At 43.5% G+C, this 24,775-nt stretch overlaps 5 non-coding genes across 5 annotated transcripts; 3 read left to right on the forward strand and 2 right to left on the reverse strand.

Annotated features, from left to right (window-relative positions):
* Positions 1 to 345: 345 nt before the first annotated feature.
* Positions 346 to 440, forward strand: trnai-uau (transfer RNA isoleucine (anticodon UAU)). The gene is made up of 2 exons: positions 346 to 383; positions 405 to 440. It is a non-coding gene; the product is annotated as a tRNA-Ile (tRNA).
* A 6,375-nt stretch (positions 441 to 6,815) lies between these two features.
* trnas-uga (transfer RNA serine (anticodon UGA)) lies at positions 6,816 to 6,898 on the reverse strand. Its single transcript has one exon. It is a non-coding gene; the product is annotated as a tRNA-Ser (tRNA).
* A 5,839-nt stretch (positions 6,899 to 12,737) lies between these two features.
* On the forward strand, positions 12,738 to 12,819 carry trnal-aag (transfer RNA leucine (anticodon AAG)). Its single transcript has one exon. It is a non-coding gene; the product is annotated as a tRNA-Leu (tRNA).
* A 9,091-nt stretch (positions 12,820 to 21,910) lies between these two features.
* On the reverse strand, positions 21,911 to 21,992 carry trnal-aag (transfer RNA leucine (anticodon AAG)). Its single transcript has one exon. It is a non-coding gene; the product is annotated as a tRNA-Leu (tRNA).
* Positions 21,993 to 23,961: 1,969 nt separating this feature from the next.
* On the forward strand, positions 23,962 to 24,035 carry trnan-guu (transfer RNA asparagine (anticodon GUU)). Its single transcript has one exon. It is a non-coding gene; the product is annotated as a tRNA-Asn (tRNA).
* The last annotated feature ends 740 nt before the right edge of the window (positions 24,036 to 24,775 follow it).

The following is a 24,775-nucleotide window of genomic DNA, read 5'->3' on the forward strand; positions in this document are numbered from 1 at the left end:
GCTTTTTACAAAGAGCTGCCCAGTTAGTCCCAATATCTTTCTCTTTCTTCATAACCCAGCAGCTTTTCCATTTCAAATATTTGTCCAATTCCCTTTTGAATGTTAAGAAAAACAATATTGAAAAAGGTGCAGGAGCTCCGGCAGTGTCCATGCTCAGTGTGTGAAAACTAACAAAGTTTCCCTGACCCATTGTCGGCATTTTATTTTATTCAAAATATATTGCAGTTCATATAATATCATTAACATTTATTGAGATCACATTGACAAATCGACCATCAAGGAATCATGTCTGACCCCAGTGATCTGTGAAAAATGTAACCAGATCAAATGCAGCCACTAGGGTGCGCTCCAGTGGCGCAATCGGTTAGCGCGCGGTACTTATAGAGCAGTGCGGTCAGCGGGCTATGCCGAGGTTGTGAGTTCGAGCCTCACCTGGAGCAAAGATTTTACTGGAGCTACTACATGTGGGACCACATTTGGATCCGAGATTCTTGAATTAATGACACGGTTTTCAGCCGGCAGCATTGCAATGACAGAGCATAAGCGCACCCCTGACCCCCGTACTGGTTTATTAAATTCTGTTACACAGAGGTGTTGTACAGGAAGATCAACAGCGACTCATTTACCATTTCTCGCATGGTTCTAACTTGTTCTATTTGACTAAAAACGTCAAGAAAATCATGTTTAAAGTGTTGCACTACCACCACTGATCACACAAGATAACACCCGGCTGGAAGTGGTGAGTAAATCCTGCTCCCCAAGTTCCACGGTGACAGACAGTCTGCTCCTTGATGCAGTTCCTGATACACGCACGGGGAAAGCAGATATCACCTGACTCATGAAACGCGCATAATATCAAGCTGACCTTTGGCACCAATCTGATGGTGTATTAGGCCTGTGTCCTCAGTACCTTGTTGTCTGGCTGTGAAACATGGACGACTTACAGCCATCAAGAAAAGAAGCTCCACAATTTCCATCTGTGCTGTGTGCGGTGGTTTTGGGTATCTCCTGGCGGAACACAATCAGAAAGCGGCAGTCTTCACAAAGATAGAGCTCCCAAGTTTGTTAGGCTCATCAAACAGAGGGAGTTTGGATGGCTCGGGCCCATTTTCAGGTTGGAAGGTGGTCACAGAGCTAAGAGCCAGGCGGCCAGTGAGACACCCAAAGCTCTGCTTGTAGGACAGTTACATTCGTGACATTGAGGCCCTAATTAGCGATTATCAGACATGAATTTCACTAGATGACTACAAAGGAAGATTGCAGCACTTCCTGTGAGCTGTTGTGCATCACCATGATGCCCTTTGGCTACAGTGGCTTGGCAACAGACGCCAAGACTAGAAACAACAACCCAAAACATCACTTTTAGCTTCATGTGAGGCACTTGTGATGGAAACTGCCCCTCAAGGTTTGACCTCCTCAGCCATCAGAAACTGTGCATCATATAGAGACAAGCCATCTGAAATAGATTTGTTTGCAGTGTGTCCGTCATCTTTCATGAATGGAAGGACGACGAAGATCATTGTGAAATTCATTTGCAAAAAATATGACATGTTTCACACACAAACACACACGCGAACACGGCCAGACACACACAGACGCATATGCACACACACACATACACACACATAAACACATACACAAGCACGCATCAATACATACAGATAGACAAACACGCACGCGCAGACACAGACAGACACACACACATGCACACACAAACACAGACGTACACAGGTGCACACAGACATACAGGCACACATGCACAAAGACACACACACAAACACACGCACAGACACATACACACACATATAAACGCACGCTCACACAGACACAGAAACACAGAAAGACACACAAAGAAACACACACAAGAGCACATACACACAGAGACACACGCACACATACAAAAACACACACACACATGCACACACAGACACACAGAAACACACACGCACACACCACACACACTGACACACGCCGACACACACATACGCACTCTCTCTCTCACACACACGCACATACACCCACAGGAACAGACACACACACATACACACACACACAAACACAGACGCTGACACAAACACACACACAAACACACAGACGCACATGCACATTCACACACATACACATGCATAAATACATTCACAGACACACACTGATACATACAGGCAGACATACATGCACATACAGACACATACAGTCAGAAAAAAAGACACAGACATACACAGACGCACACAGACATAAATGCACACACGCACAAAGACACACACACAGATACATGCATATACACATAACCACACACACGTACACGCAGATACACGCCAATATGCCATCTTGCTCTAACGCCGGGAAAACCGCATTTCAAATGAGTATTCCCATCTTGACGACCTGGGTGACTCCGTAGCACTGAGGAAAATGTCACCCAGTATCTTTCAGGTGGTATCATGAGCCAATAGACACTGGCATCCTGTTTCTTGAAGTGCAATCGTTGCAATGGTTGCATTAAGGGGCCACCTATCATTCAGTTTCTAATGGAAACTTCTATCGTTATTATTGGTGGAAACCTTGTGCTTGTCAGTTTTCAATAGGAACTTTTATCTTTTATTGCTGAAGTTGACGCTGCTTCTGGTAGTTGCTTCAATGAGACCTCTTCATGTTTTACTATACAAAGAATGTATTTTCCATTTTGCTGATACAAAGACTTGCATCTTCGAATGTATCATCAGGACCTTTCCCTCTTCTCCGCAAACTGGCCCATATCTTATTTGTATATTAAACCCAGGGACAATTAGTGTCCTCGCTGCACAAACCCATACCTCTGTTTATGTTACAGCAGGTCCTGCCTCTCCAATCACTGAAGTAGCCCATATCTATGTTTATAACGTACCAGCCCCAGTTACTGTTATGACTGTACTGGCCCATATTTCTATCTATATTACAGCAAATCCTGTCTCTATTATTAATTCACTAGCCCATATCTCTATTTATAATACACGAGATCAATGTCTCTGTTAATACTGAACAAGTAATGTCTCTATTATGACTGCACTAGCTGATATCTCAGTTACTGTTACAGTAGAGCCCGCCTCGGTAATTGCTGCACTAGCCCAGATCTCCTTTCATATTACACCAGGTCGTTTATCTCTTTATGCTACACCAGACCCTGAGTCATTTCAGATAAGATTCCATAGATTATACAAATTAACTAGACAGACAAACCAATCCAAAAATGATTACAACGGTCGGGGTGGAAATTTTAAAGCTCACAGTTAAAAACCGTAGAAAGAGAACAACGAGAGTTTCAATCCTTTCCAACAATTGGAATAATAAATCGGATAATTTCAGGTGTGTGAATATCATGTCAGGTAAACGTACAGGATCATTTTTTCCGTCGCTTGCGTACATCATCAGACATTTGAGGTAAATATCAGGAGTTTCTGTGAGATGCGGCAGTGATCATTTTCCATTAAGATGCTCGTCATTCTCGATATGATTCTAATCCCTGAGTTCCTCAGGATTGTGTCCGAGGCCCAAGCATCTTCCGCTGCTTCATCAATGTCCTTCCCTCCATCATCAGGTCAGAAGAGGGATTGTTCATTGATGATTACACAATGTTCAGCACCAGTCATGATTCCACACATTCTGAAACAGACCATGTCCAAAAGCAGCAAGACTTGGACAACATACAGGCTTGGGCTGATAAGTATCAAGCTACATTCGCGCCACACAAATGCCCGGTAATGATCATTTCCAACAAGAGAAAATTGAACCACTTCCCCTTGACATTTAAAGAGGAATTAGTATCACTGAATCCCCGACTATCAACGTTGTGGGCGTTACCATTGAGCAGAAACTGAACTGCACCAGCAATGTAAATACTGTGACGACAAGAGCAGATCAGAGGCTGAGAATGCTGCGGAGAGTAATTCACCTCTTGAACCCCCAAACTCGCCCAGCACCTACAAGGCTCAAGTCAGGAGTGTGATGGAATACTCTCCACTCGCTTGGCTGAGCGCGGCGTCAGTAACACACTAGAAGCTCGACACCATCCAGCACAAAGTAGCCCACTTGTTGACACCTCACCTACCACCTTCATCATTCACTCCCTCCACCAATGATGCCCAGTGGCATCAGTGTGTTCCATCTACAAGATGCACTGCAGGAACTCATCAAAACTCCTTCGACAGCACGTTCCAAGCCCATGACCACTACTAGTTAAAAGGGCAAGGACAGCAGAAAGATGGAAGCACCACCACCTGGGAGTTCCCATCCAAGTCACTCACCATCCTGACTTATAAATGTATCGCCGTTCCTCCACTGTCACTGGGTCAAAATCCTGGAGCTCCCTTCCTAACAGCACTGTGGGTGTACCTACACCACATGGACTGCAGCGGTTCAAGAAGGCAGCTCACCACCAACTTCTCAAGGGCAATTAGGGATGGGCATAAAAATGTTGGACTAACCAACGACGCCCACGTCCCGTGAAATAATAAATAATATTTTTCCAAATGATCTTTGGGAACAGAAAAGTCGATTCTTGGAAGTGAAATGGTCAGTCTTACATCACTTTATAAACAATGGAAAACAACCGAATAGTTATCAATAAATAGTGGCAATATTAAACTATTTGCAATTAAAATGCAGGAACTGTTTGGGATTTAACACATTCCCTGAGGGTGGAGATGGGCTGAAGGTTATCATTCAGGTTAATGTCGGGGATTATTCTTTATTAAGTTCATTTTTGCAAAAAAGCGTTATTAGAAAACCGGAGATTTAAATGAATGGGCAATTTCTCAGAGACAGAGAGAGAGAGAGTGAGAGAGCAATAAGTTTCAGTGAGTTAGACGCTGTCTCAGGTGGAGAGATGACAGACGTTCAATGAATGTGGCGACAAACGTGCCCGTCTTACCAAAGAAATGGTTGGCATGACATGAATTTTTAACAAGACCACACAACAGAATATACTATCAATAAATATTTGCGTTATTAGACGATCTGTAGTTTAAGAGAAAATAAACAAAGCTGAAACATTCTGCTGAAGGTAAATCTTTGTGGAATGATGCAGCATGATTTTTTTTCACACACACACACAGAACAGGCGATGTCTCATATGTAATTCTGTTGGCTGTAATGAAAATGAATATCAGGAGCTCTGTGGAACAAACAGTCAAACAAACAAAACCTCTAGTTTTAGGCCAAAGTCAGAGGCCCATTTGTAACTAAACGTCCACCTTAAAGAGACATAGAATAGTGTAGTAACAACAGAGACAGAGCCTGGCGTGGTAATTACTGAGACAGGGCCTAGTGCAATTTAAGCAGGGAAATTACTAGTGCAGTAATAATAGAGAAAGCATCTAATGTTACTTAAGCAAAGACGTGACCTAGTGCACGAATAACAGGGATGGGGACGAGTGCTATATTAACATAGACAGGGTCTACTGCTGCAATATGGGAGACGGGGCTAGTACAGTAGTTACTGATACAGGGCCTGGATCAACATCAAGTGAAATAGGGCAGTTATTACAGGCACAATGCATAGAGTAATTGTTTCCCAGAGTGTCTAAGGCCGTAATAACGGAGATTGCCTCCAGTGTAAGAGAGACAGACATGATCTCGTGGAGTAAAAACAGAGACAGGGAGAGTTGAATAGAAGCAGAGACAGAGGTAGAAAGACAAAGCCTCTGCAAAGACAGGATCCATTTTAATTGAAAAGACGGACAAGTCCAACGTGATACAGGCTAATATAGAGTCTAGTGTAAATTGTTCTGAAATGGTCTAGCGGAATATAAGTGCAGACATTATTCAGTGTGTTATAAGCAGTGCCGTGATCTAGTGGAACATAAGTGAGGCAGTGCCGAGTGCAGTAATAATTGAGACAGGACCTCGTGTAATACGAACCTGCCTAGTGTAGTAATAACACAGACCGGATCCATTATAAGTAAACTGATACAGGGTCTAGTGGAGCTTCACATAATTCAGGTCTCTTTGTAATATAAACTGACGCAGTGTCTGGTGATTTAAATACCGCCAAAGACACGAGATTAATACAAACAGAGACATGGACAAGTACAGAAATGAGAATAATGGCTTAGGACAATAACAACAGAAACAGGAAATTGTGTGAGATGAATGGTGTTTTGGTGCAGCATTACCTGAGACAGGGCCTAGTTTCATAGACACGTGGCAGGTTCTACTGGAGTAATTGCTGAGACAGGGTCTTGTGAAATGCAACTAAAAACATGTTCTAGTTTTCTATAACCAGAGACAAGCTCTAGTGCAGTGCCAACTGGGGCATGGCTTAATGTAACTTTAGCCAAAACCTGCTTCAGTGCAGTCATGACTGAGATAGTGCCAAGTGTATTGTGGCCCTAGTCCGGTACATAAACAACTGTGACTGAGCCAATTACAGGCACAATTGAGAGATGACCTTCTCTAATATGACCAGAGTCGTATCCTAGTGTAATAGAAACAGCGTCTAATTTAATATGAAACTCTTTCGAGTTATCAACAGTCACAGATTGCAACTCTTTTCGAGTACAATCACAGTTCTTGGTTTCCGGGAGTGGGACATGAACCCACAACCCTCTGATTCAAAGGCGAGGGTGCTATGAACTGAGCCACAACTGACACCTCTAATTTAATTTGAACAGAGACAGTGCCAAATGCAGTAATAATTCAGACACCGCCTGCTTCATGTGATGTGAGCAATCACGATTTCACTGCCAACCACTGGTCAAACTTCGCTATTGCAGGTGTTGTGAAAATGTCGATTCCATTTACTGTTTCTGAGATCACTGGTTAAAATCAGAAATAATGGAAAACTTAGTCGGCAGGATTCGAAGCTGTGCGGGGTAACACCCAATGGATTTCAAATCCATCGCCTTAACCACTCGGCCACGACTAAAGACTTTGGCGGAAGGCCTGTATTATTTATATGAAATCATACAATAGTTACAGCAGAGAAAGAGGGTCTTCTGCCCGCTTTGTCACTGTCACAACCCGACCTTTTCCCCGGAACCCTGCAATTTATATTGTCCCTCCTCGTTCTCCCTCCCAAACTGGGAATGAAAGCGTGAGAATGAAAGAGGAAGAGAAGTGACGGGATTTGTAGATCCCAGGGGAAAGAGACTCCAGGAACAGTTCATTGTGACAGTTCACATAGCAACAAGAAAACAACATTCCCTGAGGAGGGCCAAGAGTGGGAGTGTGTTTAGTTCAAACACAGAAGACTTGTTCAGTCAATAACAGCATCGAGTGTGTTAGACATGAACATGAAGTGAACAGCGAGGTGAAATAGTGCTACAAGCTGCGGATGTACAGCTCCCAATTTCCAAAACCCACCAACCTCATCAATGCAGCTCCTCTGAACATTTCGAGGCAAATATTGATCCTTTATAAGGTGCCGTTCCCAGAACTATACACAGTCGTCCAGGTGTGATCTAACCAGGGCTTTGCATAGCTGTAGCAAACCTTTCCCTCTTTACTATAACAGCCTCTGTTACAGGGTATACAGCAAGGGGAATTAGATTGTATAGATCGAATAAGAAAAATATGGAGATGCTTCTTCAGAATAAAATTCCTTTTCAAATTCCATTTGAAATGAACTTGATTGTTTCGAAACCTGTATAAGAATCCCCAGCCCACATCTCTGTGTCATCGGGTCAGGGAAACTTTGTTAATTTTCACACACTGAGCATGGACACGGCAGAAGCTCCTGCATCTCTTTCAGTTTTGTTTTTCTTAACTCAGAGTTTTCAAAAGGGAATTGGAAATGACTTGGAAGGAAGAAAAAAATCAGAGTTATGGAGAAAGGAAAGGAAATTGAGTCTAATTGAAAGAAAATTGTAAAAAGCTGATAATGATATGATGATTGAATGGTCTCCTCAAGCGGTCTGCCGTTTTATGATGACATTACCAGGTTAATTTGACGACAGCATTTCTAAATCTGCCACCCGAATCTTATTTCTGTAAAACAAGGACCCAAAGTGCTGCTGCAGGACCTCACAGTTTAACATGAGGTGCAGGTGCCTCTGGCTTTGTTAGGTATTGTTCTGTAGTGAACTGGTTATCACATGTGCACGAAATCACCAAGCCTCCTTAGACACCACCTTCCAAAACCATAACCATTACTATCTGGAAAGACAAGGGCAGCAAATAGATGGGAACACTGCCACCTGGAATTTCCCCTCCAAGTCACTCACCATTCTGACTTGGAAATATGTCGCTGTTTCTTCACTGTCGCTGGTTCAATATCCTGGAATTCCCTTCCTAAAAGCACTTTGGGTGTACCTACACCACATGGACAGTTGCATTTCAAGAAGGCAGCTCAGCACCACCTTCTCAAGGGCAACTAGGGATAGGCAATAAATGCTGGCCCAGCCAGCGAACCCCACATCCCGAGAATAAATTGCAAACTGTCTGCAGAATTAATCATTGGCTAAATAAAATTAAAACCAACCAAACACCCCCTTCCTTCTTACTTCCGTTCATCTCCATTCAGGATCATAATTCTTCTTATCCGTGTTACTAAACGTTATTTCAGTTGCAAACATTCATAAATTTGCAGTCTGAAATGGAACGATAATTGGTCAAGTTGGTGACATCCTTGCTTTCTGGGTCTTTGTCTCTCCTTCGGCCTCTGTTACTCTCGGTGCATATGTCTGTGTGTGTCAATGTGGTTCAGTCCCCTGAGGAGTTGAATACATTTTTACCATCACAAACTTTATTCGCATTGGCTAATCCATATTACCTGTGCCTTTTATTGTAATTTCAGGCCTCTTTCATTAGAGAAACGTTTCTCCCCAAAATGACACGTTTATATAAAACACAATCAACATCCATTGTCACACAACCACGGGTTGTTATTGGGTTCTTAAGCGACAATGAGAAAAAAATCCAACTCTCCTGTGCCCAACGAGTCCCAACAGTAATGATATTTTTATCTGAATATTAATTTCAAATATAATTTATAATCTGACCAACCATGCACCTCCAAATAACACATTCGAAATCTATGAAGCTATTGGATTCAAATAACCCCATTACTTATTCTCTCTTCTTCAGCTCCACAGTGAGTGAGACAGGGAAAAGCAGAAAAGCAGCAACATTCTGGCCCCGCACTCTCCAATCACCCGCTGCCAGCAGAAAGATACAGTCGCTTTGCTGAGTGTTTATTTTGTGAAATGGTGAAGAGCGAATATAAGAAGCTTGTAAGATAATGCGTTCAGTTAATATCCAACAACAAACAGGAACAAGGCAGCTTTTCTCTCACTTAAAAGGGCAAGTTTTTATAATACTACAGCATACTACAACGACTTACATTTAGAAAGCGCCTTTAACCTGTTGAAACGTCACAAGGCGACGCCCATGGTCATTATATAACAAAGTGTGACGCTGAGCCTCATAATCGGTCAGCTGACTAAAAGCTCTGTCAAAGGGGGAGGCTTTAAGAACTTTCTTAAAGGAGGAAAGTATCGATTTCATGTTCCAGCCAACAGCAATGGTTGTTCTCATTGGCTGAAGAAGCCACTTGTGTTCAACCTGAACAGACCATTGAGCCGGAGAAAGTTGACTGGTGAAAGAGATCGGGAAAGAAAAAATTCCAAAAGTAGCCTCCATGAGCCGAATTTCCAAACTGGTTAGCAGCTTCCTGATGGCCGACTGGTTCGGGTTCAGCACTTTCACTGCGTCACCCCGGGTTTGATTCCCTGTCAGAGAATTGAGATTTTCTGCTCTTGGGCGAACTGCTAAAGCCAACATTACTGTCTTCCTGGCTGAAAACAACACAGAACAGTTCTGTCACATTCAGGGCAATGAGAGTTGAAGTTTCACATCAGAACTGAAATGTCTCACGTGCAACAAGTCGAGAATAAATCGAGAGTCGGAGTGAGGAAGTGAAAATAAAAGAGGAGGGCTATGATAGGTTACAAAGCACTGACTATAGAGCTGGTGATGCGAGGCAGAATATTATTCCTGTATTCCCCATGTTACCTTCAATTCTAATTTCCTTATTTATCCCATTCCCAACATTCCCACTACAGTTTGGTGGCATATAAACAACTCCCACTAATGTTTGATGCCTCTTTCTGTTTATTAGCTCCACTCAAACTTATTCTTCAATCTAAGATCCTCTCCCACTAATGTGCGGATCTGGACCCTTATTAACAGCACTAACCCACCTCCTTTTCCTTTTTGCCCATCCTTCTTAAATGACGATTGCTCTTGAATATTCAGATCAACCAATCACACTGCTCTGTCAAAGCAGAACACATGGCCGATTGGCCAATTTATTTGCTGTAACTTTCTGCCATTTTGTGTTTCCCAACACCCCAGTTGTATCTCTCTAAGTTTTACTGCCATTTTATAACTCAATCCATCGAGATGTAATCCCAGCCCTTCTATCCGACGCTTTGAATTCAAGACAATGAGCAAATTCAGCGGGTTTTCTTGTCATTTCTAGCACTGAATTTGACACCGGACTCGTTCAACGGCAATTAAATAGTCTCAACCGTTCACACCTTCAAAAAGAACCTGTTGTGCTGCTTCTTGCAGTACATCTGCTAAACAACATAAACTCATCCCAGCTCCGCTTTCTTCATAGTGAAATCCAGTGTGAAAATATGAACAATTTCAAAGCTTAACGTGTACAAGACTGGAAGGAGAATGTGGCTGTGGATAATTCACACTGCACATTCCTGTTATCAGCATCTCGGACAATCAGGAAAATGAGAACCTGTAAACCCTTCCCTTCTCAAATTCTCGTGTCTTCCTTCCCTGTCCCTGATTCCCATGGAAATATTGAGTTCATGGACTGATTGTGTCTGCATCAAGCAAGTAATTGACTTGGGAGCTTGGGAGGTGAGGCAGGGACAGAAGCAGATACAGATGTGACATGACAGTGTTTGCAATTTGATGTGTGTCAGTTGCTTTCAGTGATGAATTTCTGCCGTGTGTTCCCTTGTCAGTTTCACAGGAGCCGCAGTGATGAGGTTGGTGGGTTTTGGAAATTGAAAGTTGTACATGAGCAGCTTTGAACAGCAGGTCGAACAAATGCCAGTTCAGATTGAATGTTTGGGTTTGTGTGCGGTGTTTCACTTTAACAGGAAGGGTGAGGAGAGACACCATCAATATAAATTGCTGTGGGGAACAGGCGATTTTTTGGAATTAGTTAAATGGCTCTTCAGAGAGATGGCATGGACATGATGGGCTGAACGTACTTCTCTGCTGTAGTCATCTATAATTTTATACCGACCATATGAACTCGTGCATAGGGCCGTTCGCTATAGCCGAGTGGTAAAGGCGATGGAGTCCAAACCCATTGGGTTTTTCCGCTTTTCATTATTCCTGCTTTTAACTCTGTTTCTACAGAGTTAATTATCGGTTACATTGAATCAAGTCCATCCAGAAACTCGGGAGTTTTCCTATTTCCGTTCACTCCTGAAAACATTCACGAATCTTGCATTCGGAAATGGATCAAAAACGGAGCCAGGTTGGTGTCAGGCTTGCTTTCTGGGTGTTTTGTCTCTCCTTAGAAACAATCGCTTGCCCTCTGTCAATCTCGGTGTCTATGTCTGTGTGTGTTCCTCTGTGTGTGTCAATGTGGTTCAGTTCCTCATTTTTACCATCCAAACATTATTCACCTTATTCCTGCGGCTTCATATTAAGATGGCCCAGAGAAAACAAAAGCGTTGTTTTAAAAGATGCAAGAGGACATTTATTTCTGGTTCTTTTTGAGTGCAGGCTGTTCAGCTACTAAATGCCCGGACGTGACAAAACGGAGGATGATTATATATTCTAATTCAGTGCCAATGCTGGCCAACGTAATGGTTGTTTCTGCTCTGACTGTGGTTGAGTGGCCGAGTGCACTGAGCTGCTGGTCAAGGTTCCTGTGATTTGGGCTCCACTCCCGCGGTTATTAAACTTTCCGGTGGTTTGCTTTTGCGACACTTCCTAAAAAGGCTCCGTGAGGCCGGCAGATCTGTGCAGTTTTGCATTATGGTTGGGAGGATGGGGAGGGGCAGTCGAAGTTGGGTTAATGGCAGGGAATGAAAGTCATTTTTCTCACTTACTCCCTGTATCCATTCTATTATTTTATACAAACAACAGTTGGATTTCACTAAATAGTTGTGGCCAAGTGATTTTAACTGAAGGTCTGCAGAATTACTTATCGGTTATTTGGAATAAAAACCATTCAAATACCCCCGTGTTTCTTATTCCCGTTCATCTGCAAACATTCACTAAATTCGCAATTGGAAATGGAAGAGTAATTGACCACTCTTGATCAACCAATCACAACTGCTGTTTGACAGCCGCACGCTAGGCCGAATGGCCTCTTACTTTCCTGTAACTTTCTATAATTTTATGTTTCCCAACACCACGGATGCTCTTTCCCAGTCATTCTGCCATTTTATAACCCATTCTATCGAAATGTAGTTTGCTAACTTGTGTCCTGTCCTTCTGAAGTCAAGACCCGGATTGAATTCAGTGAGAAGTTTTCTTGCCATTTCTAGCAGGAGATTTGGAACCAGACCAGTTGAATGACAATTCAAATGGTGCCAACCCTTCACTGCAGCTCATTGTGTTTTTGAGTGGAGATGATTTCTGTTTGTTACAAAGTGCAGGATGATCTGATTAACTGACGGAGCTGGATCCAGATTCCGAATGGTCAATTCCTGCTCTGTTGCTTTTGTTCTATTTCAGTGGCAATACCAATGAAGGAGATGATTAATAATTTTCACCTATGTGGTAGCATGGCCGAGCGGTCTAAGGCGCTGTATTAAGGCTCCAGTCTCTACGGAGGCGTGGGTTCGAATCCCACCGCTGCCAAACATTTAGCAGCCCCATTTGGACAAACACACACCACCGAAAATTGAGCGTTCTGTGCTGCATTTTGTCAAGAAGAACGAGGAGAGACAATATAAATATGAGTTGCTGTGGGGAAAAGGTAGGGTGTGGAATTATAGTAGTTGAGTTGCTCTTCCAGAGAGTCGGCTTGTGAACGACATGCTGAATGACCGTCTGATGTAGCCGCTTCTGATTTTATACAAACATCAGTGACGTCAGTGCAGGTCCTGTGTTCACGGTGGAGTGGATAAGGGGATCGGGTTGGAATCCTGTGGGGTCTCCTCACACACTTCCAAATCCTACCAGCTCCAGTTCTCATCATTCCTGATTTTGATAAGGTGCCTATGGAGTTAATTATTAGATTAGTCAAAAAGAAAAGGGAAGCATGTGTAAGGGCTAGAAGGCTGGGGACAGATGAAGCCCGTGGAGAATACAAAGAAAGTAGGAAGAAACTTAAGCAATGAGTCAGGAGGGCTAAAAGGGGTCATGAAAAGTCACTGGCAACCAGGATTAAGGAAAATCCCAAGGCCTTTTATACATATGTAAAAAGCAAGAGGGTAGCCAGGGAAAGGGTAGGCCCACTCAGGGACAGAGGTGGGAATCTGTGTGTGGAGCCAGAAGAAATGGGAGAGATACTAAATGAATACTTCTCATCAGTATTCACCAAAGAGAAGGACTTAGCGGTCGATTTGTCTAGGGAAGAGTGTGTAGATAGCTTGGATCATGTTGAGATCAAAAAAGAGGAGGTGTTAGGCGTCTTGAAGAATATTAAGGTGGATAAATCCCCAGGACCAAATGGGATCTACCCAAGAGTACTGAGGGAGGCAAGGGAGGAGATTGCTGGGGCCTTGACAGAAATCTTTGTATCCTCACTAGCTACGGATGAGGTCCCAGAGGACTGGAGAATGGCCAATGTTGTTCCACTGTTTAAGAAGGGTAGCAGGGATAATCCAGGAAATTACAGGCCGGTGAGCCTTACGTCAGTGGTAGGGAAATTATTGGAGAAGATTCTTCGTGACAGGATTTACTACATTTGGAAGCAAATGGGCGTGTTAGTGAGGGGCAGCATGGTTTTGTCAAGGTGAAGTCGTGTCTCACTAACTTGATCGAGTTTTTCGAGGAAGTGACAAAGATGATCGACGATGGAATGGCAGTGGATGTCATATACATGTATTTCAGTAAGGCCTTTGACAAGGTCCCTCATGGCAGACTGGTACAGAAGGTAAAGTCGCACGGAATCAGAGGTGAGCTGGCAAGATTGATACAGAATTGGCTTGGTCATAGAATACAAAGGGTAGCAGTGGAAGGGTGCTTTTCTGAATGGAGAGCTGTGACTAGTGGAGTTCCGCAGGGATCAGTGCTGGGACCTTTGCTGTTTGTAGTATACATAAATGATTTGGAGGAAAATGTAACTGGGCTAATTAGTCAGTTTTCAGACAACACTAAGGTTGGAGGAGTTGCAGATAGTGAAGAGGATTGTCAAAGGATACAACGGGATATAGATCGGTTGGAGACTTGGGTGGAGAAATGGCAGATGGATTTTAATCCGGACAAATGGGAGGTAATGCATTTTGGAAGGTCTACTACAGGCAGGAATTATACAGTAAATGGCAGAACCCTTAAGTGCATCGACAGGCAGAAGGATCTGGGTGTACAGGTCTACAGGTCACTGAAAGTGGTAACGCAGGTGGATAAGGTAGTGAGGAAGGCATATGGCATGCTTGCCTTCATTGGCAGAGGTATTGAGTATAAAAGCTGGGAAGTCATGCTGCAGCAGTTTTGAACCTTGGTTAGGCCACACTTGGAATATTGCGTGCAATTCTGGTCGCCACATTACCAGAAGGATATGGCGGCGTTGGGGAGGGTGCAGAGGAGGTTTACCAGGATGCTGCCTGGTCTGGAGGTTATTAGCTATGAGGAGAGGTTGGAGAAACTCGGATTGTTCTCACTAAAGCGACGGAGATTGAGGGGTGACATGATAGAAGTTTATAAAATTATGAGTGGCATGGACAGAGTAGATAGTCAGAAGTTTTTTCTCAAGGTGGAAGAGTCAATTACTAGGGGGACATAGATTTAAGGTGAGAGGAGAAAACTATAGAGGAGATGTGCGGGGCAAGTTTTTTACACAGAGGGTAGTGAGTGTCTGGAATTCGCTGCCAGAGGAGGTGGTGGAAGCAGGTACGATAGTGGTGTTTAAGAGGCAGCTTGACAAATACATGAATAGGATGGGAATAGAGGGATACAGACCCCGGAAGTGCAAAATATTTTAGTTGACGGGCCATATGATCGGCGCAGGCTTGGAGGGCCGAAGGGCCTGTTCCTGTGCTGTACTTTTCTTTGATCTTTGTTCATTTATTTTGTTTGGAAAAACGCGCAGAGGCCATGCAAATATAAATTGTTGGGGGGAAAGGGGGGTGTGTGGAATTGGTTGAGTTGCTCTTCCAGAGAGCCAGCACAGACAAGATGGGCCGAGTGACTTATTTTGCAGCCATCTCTGATTTGATAAGAACACATTTGAGCTCGAAAGCTGCTGTTAGTCGTGGCTGAATGTTTAAGGTGACGGATTTGAAATCCATTGGGGTTTCCCCCTGTAGGTTTGAATCCTGCTGACTACAGTTCCCAATATTCCTCATTTTAATCAGGTGCCGCCAACCTCATCCCTGAGGCTCCTGTGAAACTGACAAGGCGACACACGGCAGAAATTCATCACTGAAAGTAACTGACACACATCAAATTCTGCCGCTTTCATGTTGCATCTTTTAACTCCCTGTTCTCCCTCTCAGACATTTCCAGATCTATCAAATGTTATCCGCCCGGGACTTCAACCTCTACCTCGTTCTACTGAATATGGTCCATTTTCCTTACGTTTCAGGTTGTATCTGTCTCCATAGCTCAGCGTTTAGATTACTGGCCTTGTAAACCAGGGGTCATGCGTTCAATCTTTGCTGAGGTCTATGTTTATCCTTCAGCTGAGAATACCAAATAACGTGGAAATCTGAGAGACTGCATAAGAAGAAAAAACAAAATACTGCGGAGAATCATTTTACTTTTAAGTTAAATACTGCAGATGCTGGAAATTCTGTATTAAAAACAGAAAATGCTGGAAAAGTTCAGCATCTGACAGCATCTGTGGAGAGAGAAACAGAGTCAATGTCTCGAGTCAATGTAACTCTTCTTCAGAGCTAAAGAGAAGCAGAAATGTGATGAAAGTTATACTGTTTTTGAGGGGTGAGGGGGAGCAAGTGGGAAGATCAGCGATAGGTGGGGGCTAAGGGGGGTTTGACAATGATGGCGGGGCACAAGACAAAGGGAATGTTAATGGTAGCGGAAAGGGCTAAAAAACAGGTGCCGATTGTGACATAAAGGTAAGAAAGCAGAATGTGTTAATACAGAACAAGGATCAGCACTCTATGAATGAACAACATAGAGCAACTGACAGATAGACCTTTAGGGGCCTCCCTCCTCACCTTCCAAGGGCCCAAACACTCCTTTCCGGTGACGCACCTCTTCACCTGCATCTCCTTCAAGTTATCTACTGCACTCGCTGCTCCCAATGCAGTCTCCTCTACACTGGAAAGACCAAACACAGACTGGGTGACCGCTTTGCGGAACACATTCGGTCTGTCCGCAAGCATTACCCAGACCTGCCTGTCGCTTGCCATTTCAACACTCCACCCTGCTCTCATGCCCACATGTCCATCCTGGGCCTGCTGCATTGTTCCAGTGAAGCTCAACGCAAACTGGAGGAACAGCACCTCATCTTCCGACTACGCATTTTACATCCTTCCGGACTTAACATTGAGTTCCACAACTTCAGACCATGAACTCTCTCCTCCATTTTGACCCTTTTTAAAATCCTTTTATAAAAATGTATTTTTATTTTCTTATTTTTATTCATTTATTCACTATTTCATCCCCCCTTTTAAACCCCTTTTCTATCCTTTTGCCCCCAAGCACCGCCCTTTCCCCTACCCCACCCTCAAAGGGCCATCTGTTACTCCTTCCATGTTGGTTTTTCACAAAGTGCTGACCCTTGTTCTGCTATTCACACATTCTGCTTTCTTACTTTTATGCCACTATCAGCATCTTCTTCAGCCCTGAACACTACCATTAACAGCCCATTTGCCTTGTGTCCATGACACCTTTGTCAATCTCCCCTTCGCTCCAACCTATCGCTGACCTTCTATCCAGCATCACCTGCTCTACTCTCCCTGCCCCGCTTCAGCAGTATAAATTCCATCACTTTCTGCTTCTCCAGCTCTGAAGAAGAGTCATAGGGACTCGAAACTTTAACTCTGTTTCCCTCTCCACCGAGTCTGTTAGACCTGCTGAGTTTTCCCAGCATTGCCTGTTTCTGTAATATATAAGAAGTGACTGGCTAACGAAATACCAGACGGAGAAAAATGCAGCGAAGTCTGAAGCTACTCACTTGGTCATAAGAATAATTTTTAAAAGCAACAAAGCAGATCATGTTTCAAAAGATGAGAAAGTTGTGCTGATGTTCAAAGAGACTTGGCTGTGCCTGTACAAAGAGCACAGAAAGTTTCATCAGTCTCTGCAGCACAATTGGTCAGCGCGTTCGGCTGTTAACTGTAAAGTTTGGTGGTTCGGAGATGAAGCCGTTAATGTTTTTCCCCCATCAACATTCAGTGTCACTCAGATCCGGGTTGTCAATGGCAGCAAGAATATTTTCCACAAATGCTGCCAGTTCCACTGTTCTTCAATGTGTTTCGATTCAGGGAATTCTCGGCGTGTAAAGCAAATGTGAGAATCACTAGACTACAAAAGCTACTCGCAGCTCCTTGCAGAACGACCTGGAATATCAAACTGTGCTGTCTTAGTGCGCTACAGAACCTTGTTCTGTGGAAGTACAATTCGGCTGAAAACCTGAGCCACGCGACAGAGAAATTGATCTAACATTAGAATAATCAAATGACACAGCACATCAGCAGCTCATTCAACTCCTCACACATGTGCGAACAACCTTACAGCAAATACGGCCCCATCTTTCCCTCTTTTTTCCAAGCCATGCATTTTTTAGAATATCATTCAAAACCTGGAGAAGTATAAATGTCACATGGTTTTGAGATGATGCATCCAGTTACTATTTAACAACAAACGGGAACGATGCAACCTTTCCTCACACTTAATTCTGTTAATGCTTCTACCCCTTTTCGAGCGGGGAAACTTTCCGTGTGGGAGAGACCGTGAACCCTATTACCATACACAAACCCTGCAAAGTAGCGGGGAAACTTTCCGTGTGTGAGAGACCGTGATCCCTATTACCCTACACAAACCCTGCAATGTAAAGAGCCCAATTTAACACACAGAAGACAGAGTCGGGATTAATGGGTCTTATTCAGCTTGGAAAGACGTCACTAGTGGAGTGCCACAAGGATCAGTCCTGGTGCCTTAATTATTTATGATCCGTATTAATGGCATGGAGGAGGGAGCAGAGTGTAATGTGTCCAAATTTGCTGACGATACAAAAATAGGTGGGAGGACAGGTTGTGATGAGGACATAAGGAATCTGCAAGGTGATATAGATAGGTTGAATGTGTGGGCAAAAACTTGGCAGATGGAGTTTAATGTAGAAAAGTGTGAGGTCATATGCATTGGTAGGAAGAATCAAAAGACAGACTATTATTTAAATGGAGGGAGACTCCAAAATAGTGCAGCACAGAGGGATCTGGGTGTTCCCATGCATGAAACACAAAAAGTTAGCATGCAGGTGCAGCAAATAATTAAGAAGGTAAATGGAATTTTGGCCTGTATTGCTCGGGGGCTTGAGTTTACAAGAGGGAATTCCTGTTACAACTGTGCAGGGTGTTGGTGAGGCCGCACCTGAAGTACTGTGTACAGTTTTGGTCCCGTATTTAAGAAAATATATACTAGCATTGGAGGCAGTTCAAAAGAGGTTCAGTAGGCGTATTTTTGGAATGAAGAGGTTGCCTTATCAAGAACGGCAGAACAGGTCAAGCCTTTATTCATTCGAGTTTAGAAGAATGAGGGATGACCTTATTGAAACGTACAAGATTCTGAGGGTGCTTGCCAGGTTAATGTAGAGATGTTTCCACTAGTGGGGGATTCTAGAACTAGGGGACATCGTTACAGAATAAGGGGGCACTCATTTAAAATTGAGATCCGAAGGAATTTCTTCTCTCAGAGGGTAGTAAATGTTTGGAATTCTCTATCCCCCAGAGTTGTAGAGGCTAGATCACTGAGCGTATTTAAAGAGGAGGCAGATAGATTTTTGAAATATCATGGAGTTGGGGGCTATGAGGAGCTGGCACAAAAGAGAAGTTGAGGCCTGGGGCAGATCAGCCATCGGATCTTATTGAATGGCGGGGCAGGCTTGATTGTTGACTCCTGCTCTTATTTCTTATGTTCTTTTGTTCGTTGAAACGTGTCTCTGGTGAAATGGGTGGGAAATGAAAATAAAAGGCATAGATAACATAGGTAAGTCAAGTTGGATGCCCTTTTAGTGCTATCCTGGTGGTGTGGTGGTCAAGATTCGGCACTTTCACTGCTGTGTCCCGGGTTTGATTCCCGATCAGGGAGTGATAACTTTTCACCGCGTGCAAACTGAATAATCTCGTGACTAAAAGCAAGAAATGTCGATCACCTACGTGAATCAGAGTCAGAGTTTGAAATGTTATCCTGTCGTAACGGGTCTAGAACAAACACAGAGGTGAAGATAGAGAAGGGCTGTTATAGGCTGAAAAATACTGACTGTAGAAATGGTGGCCTAAGGTAAAATCGTTAAGGGGCGAGATTTTAATGTTTACATGGACACAAATATTTCCCAGATCTGCTTCCAAATCTCGTGTTAAAAGAGGAGTAAACTTCTCACTGAATCTTCCACTTCTTAGCCGCACCCCCTTCCAAACATTGCAAACTCCTCCTGCATCTTCCATCCTGATATTTTTCTCTGTAACATTTTGTTTGAAACTGCACAACTATTGTAAATAAAGTTTGTGATGGTAAAAACCTGTTCACCCCTCGGGGAACTGAAGCATATTGACACACACAGAGGGATACACACAGACATATACACCGAGAGTGACAAAGGGCAAGGGTTTGTATCCAAGGAGAAGCAAACACCCAGAAAGCAAGAATGTCACCAACCTGGCTCCGTTTTTGTTCCACAAGGACTACAAGTTTCGTGAATGTTTTCGTGAATGAACGGAAATAGGAAAATCCTCTTGGATGTTTTAGTGCTTGGATGGATTTGATTGAATCTAACCGATGATTAACTCTGTAGACACAGAGTGAAAACCAGGAATAATGAGCAGCGGGGAAACCCCAATTGATTTGAACTCCATCGCCTTAACCAGTCTGCCACGGCAACTGGCCCTATGGACAGGTTAATTATTGTTGGTATATAAGGTGGCTGCAGCAGAGAAGGCGGGCATTCGGCCCATCTTCTCCGTGCTGGCTGACTAGAAGAACAACTCAACTACTTCCACTGCCGCGCATTCTCACATAAGCAATTAATATTTGTATTGCCTCTTCTCCTTCTCCCAGTTAAAATGAAACCCAATACGCGCCCGCCTTCCCTTTGAGTTGCCACTTTATCGTTAGAAGAGAGCATTCAAAGTGACCCACAGGTGAACCACTTACAACTTTGCCAGCGGTTTCACAAATAATAGAACCTGAATCACGTGTCTGAGGCCCTTCGGCTAAGCTACCTCTCTCAACCTGCTGTTTCCCGTCGCCTTGATGGTATTTTCACTCAAACGGAACATTAAAAACATCAAAAATGAAACAGGAATTGGCCATAAGCCCCCTCGAGCCTCCGCTACCCCTTCATAAAATCATGTCTGATCCCCAACCTCAACACCAATTTCCCATCTGATCCCGATTGCCCTTCATTCCCTTAAAGTCCAAAAGTTTATTCATCTCAGCCTTCAGTATACTCATCAACCGAGGGTCCACAGACCTCCAGGCTACAGAATTCCAAAGATTTACCAGCCTTTGAGTGAAGAAATGTCTCCTCACCTCAGTCCTAAATGGCTGAGACATTATCCGGTGAATGTGAGCTCAGTTTTAGACGCTCCAGCCAGGGGGAAACAGCCTCTCAGCAGGTTCACTGTCACTCAGGAATCAATCCAGTGAATCTTGGCTGCACACAGACAGCGAGAGAATGGAGGGAACAAAGAGCACAAGAATGAACAGAGATAGAGACACAGACAGAGAGACTGAGAAAGTGAAAGAGAGCGGAAGAGATATACAGGGACAAAGAGAGACAGATAAAGACAGAGAGTGGGTAAACACTGAAAGGAACAGATACACTTCACCATTCCATATGATTGTTAACTTTAGATTGACATATGGAAAGAAAGAAGAGAAATAAAGACTTACATTTAAAGAGAGCCTTTCACCAATTCAAGGAAACTGGAGGCTCATTAGAATAATGTTTGGATGGTATAAATAGAGAACTTAACCACATTGACACACACAGAGGAACACACACAGACATATACGCGGAGAGTGACAGAGGGCAAGGGGTTGTCTCTAAGGAGAGACAAACACCCAGAAAGCAAGAATGACACCAACCTGGCTCCGTTTTTGTACCATTTCTAGCTGTAAATTTTGTGAATGCTTGCAGACGAATGGAAATTAGGGAACGCTGGAGATTTTGGGTGTTTTTTATTCAACTTAATCGACAATTAATTGTGCAGGTGCACTGTAAATTTAAGGAATGAGAAGAAGCGTAGCTGTCAGGGTTCCAGCCCCAGAGATCCCAATGCATTCAAAACCTATCACCGTAATAATTCAGTCACGAACCCAAGCCCCAGATCTGCATGAATGTATTTTGTATAAAATCATAGGCGGCTACATCAGACGGTCATTCAGCATGTTGTTCACATGTTGACTCGTTGGCACAGCAGCTCAGCGACTGTAATCCCACACACCGCCATTTTACTACAGCAACTCATATTTATATCTTCTCTCCTCTTTCCTCCTAGCAAAGTTATACACCACACGCTCCGATGGATTTAATTGAGTTGGTTTCTGTTGGTTCAAATTGGAGAGCTGCAGATCCTAAAAGGCAAATAACTTAAACGTTTGGCAGCGGTGGGATTCGAACCCACGCCTCCATAGAGACTGGAGCCTTAATCCAGCGCCTTAGACCGCTCGGCCACGCTACCATAGCACCCTTCACTGGTATTGCCAATGAAATAGAACAGAAGCAAAGGAGCAGGAATAGGTTATTGGGAAACTCGAACGAACTCCGCCAGTTAATCAGATCATCCTGTACTTTGTAACATACAGAAATCATCTCTACTGCTAACTTCCTTCTTCAATGTTTCATTATTTCGATGTTTCAAATGATGTTTCTTTTTTCCTGTGTGACTGTGCGTGAAATGTTGGTAAAAATGTCGATAAACTGTAATGAAATTGTAAATATTGACTGAGAAAAATGAGGAGATGATTGGTCAGGATAAACATTTTTCTAATAATTCGAGTTGACATCGACTGTTTTAAAAATTTTGAAAAATGTTATAAGTGTCAAAAGCCAACTCTTCATGTCATTGGGTCAGGGAAACTTTGTTAATTTTCACACACTGAGCTTGGACACAGCAGAAGGCCCTGCACCTATTTCAATATTGTTATTCTTAACTCAGAGTTTTCAAAAGGGAATTGGACAAAGACTTGAGAGGGAGAAAAAAAAGGTTATGGAAAGAGGCAAAGTAATTGAGATTAACTAGAAATCTCTCTGTACAAAACTGACAGAGATATGATTGTCCGAAAGACCTCTTACTGTGTTGTGCCATTTGATGATGACATTGTTGATCAGTCTGTCTCCAGCATTCCTAATGAGAACAGCCGAATTCCATTTCTTCAAAATAAAGACCCAAAGTGCTGCTGCATGACGTCACCGTTTAACATTTGAATGAAGCCCATTGGGTCTTTGCGCTGTTTCCTGTTTCTGTGGTGCATTGATTTCCATGCTTACCTAACACGTGAAACGGTCTCTGGTTCTAAACTGGGCAGAGCCATTATCAAAATCTGTGGGTTCACGTTGCAGCCACGTGGCCTCGTCAGTTTTTATCCTTCAACCAACAGCACATGGTTTGCTCATTGTGATGTGCCTGGTTTTGGCTGTTTCCTGAGCGGTGATTGGTTGCTGTGTTCCCCGCATGACAACACTCCACTTTAATAAAAGCAAAACTGCGGAAACCTGGAAAGGAAAACAGAAAATGCAGGAAAAACTCAACAGCTCTGATACCATCTGTGGAGAGAGAAACCTGCTGAGTTTTCCAACATTTTCTGTTTTTTATTTCAAAAAAGTACTTAATTGGCTGGAAAGTGGTTTGAGACTACCACTGGTCGGGAATAGCGCTATTAAAATGCAAGTCTGTCCTTCTTTAATTATCTTAACTCCCAGTCCTCTGGTTACTGACCCCCGTCAGTGGAGAGCGCCCGTCCCCACTGCCCCCACCCCCATTATTTTGACCAGCTCTATGAAATCTCCGTTGAACCTTCTTTGCTCCATAGAGGACAATACCGGTCTCCATAAACTCTCCACAAAACTGAATTTCCTCATCTCTGGACATGATGCAAGGCGGAGGATTGAGACGAGATTTTGAAAAATATTGTCAGTTGGCAGGTGGGAAACTGGTGAATGAACCAAAACAGGAAACCCAGTCTCCAGCTATGTGAATCTTCAGATATTCTTTGGGAACCGGAATCAGAGTAGAATGAGGGGTGAACTATCCGACTGAGCAGAGACAGTCAAGGCACATTTCCCTTCTTTAAGATGCTGGAACATTGACTCTGATGTTATCAGTGAAATTAACTGACCTGAGACATTGAAAGGATTCTCGTTACTGCACATCAGGAATTCAAACCCAATTTCGGCTTCAGGACAATCAGAATACTTGCTAACAGACGGGGCACCGAAAGGCTGGAAGGGAGACGGCTCCGGTTGTCGGAGAGCCGGTTCCCGGTGACATGGATGTGTCTGCAGTGGGTGGGATCAGACGGTTTCCATGTATCCACAATGAATGTCCCAACCTTTGTTTTGGAAGAGTAAAACTGATAGAGAACAGTTGTCATTCCGTTCGCAGCAATCTGCAGCTTTAACTCGCTGACACGCTGGTCAAGTTTCCATCGGTCTCTGTGGCGCAATCGGTTAGAGCGTTCGGCTGTTAACCGAAAGGTTGGTGGTTCGAAGCCACCCAGGGACGAAGCTGTCACTGTTTTCTCTCCATCAGCCTTCATTGTCACACACTTCATGGTTCTCTTTGGGTCATTGAACTGAACGTCAAAACTCCAGAAATGTTTCCGGCTCCGCTGTTATCCAGTGAGCTCCCAGGCAAGCGGCTTTTTTTCGAATATTCATTTCGAATGTAATGAGAAAACATTTAGACCTACCATGTACCGATATCCAACATACTGGAAACCTATGAAGTTATTGGATTCAAACAAATCCATCAATTCTTCCCTCTTCCACATGTCCAAAGTGAGTGAGACAGGGAAAAGCAGAAAAGCAGCAATATTCCGGCCCCGCACTCTCCAATCACCCGCTGCCAGCAGAAAACGCCGACTGCAGCTTCAATCAGCGGGTTACTGCCCATCCCTGGGACGCAAGATTCTCCAACACAGGCCAAACCACCCAACACAGCGAGCACAGGCTCAGGAAAACACAGGTAGATTATTTCCCGGTCACCAAACCTCCGCGCAGCATTTACAGAATTCCCGAGTGAGTGAGTTACGAATAAAAGTCACGTTAACATTTTAAATCTTTTCACTGTAAAGTTCCTTCATTTTATTGAAAAGCTGACTGTTGTGAATCTGAAAATGAGCACCATGGGATTTGAGTTACCGAGTGACTTGTTTTCCATTGTTTGTCCATCAAGTTTGCAATTCAATTTGTGCTGGATGTTGATGCCAATAATTTCAAAATGAGGACACAAAGCAGGTAAGT

The sequence above is a fragment of the Cetorhinus maximus genome, unplaced genomic scaffold, assembly GCF_964194155.1.
Source record: "Cetorhinus maximus unplaced genomic scaffold, sCetMax3.hap1.1 HAP1_SCAFFOLD_522, whole genome shotgun sequence".
Classification (NCBI taxonomy): domain Eukaryota; kingdom Metazoa; phylum Chordata; class Chondrichthyes; order Lamniformes; family Cetorhinidae; genus Cetorhinus; species Cetorhinus maximus.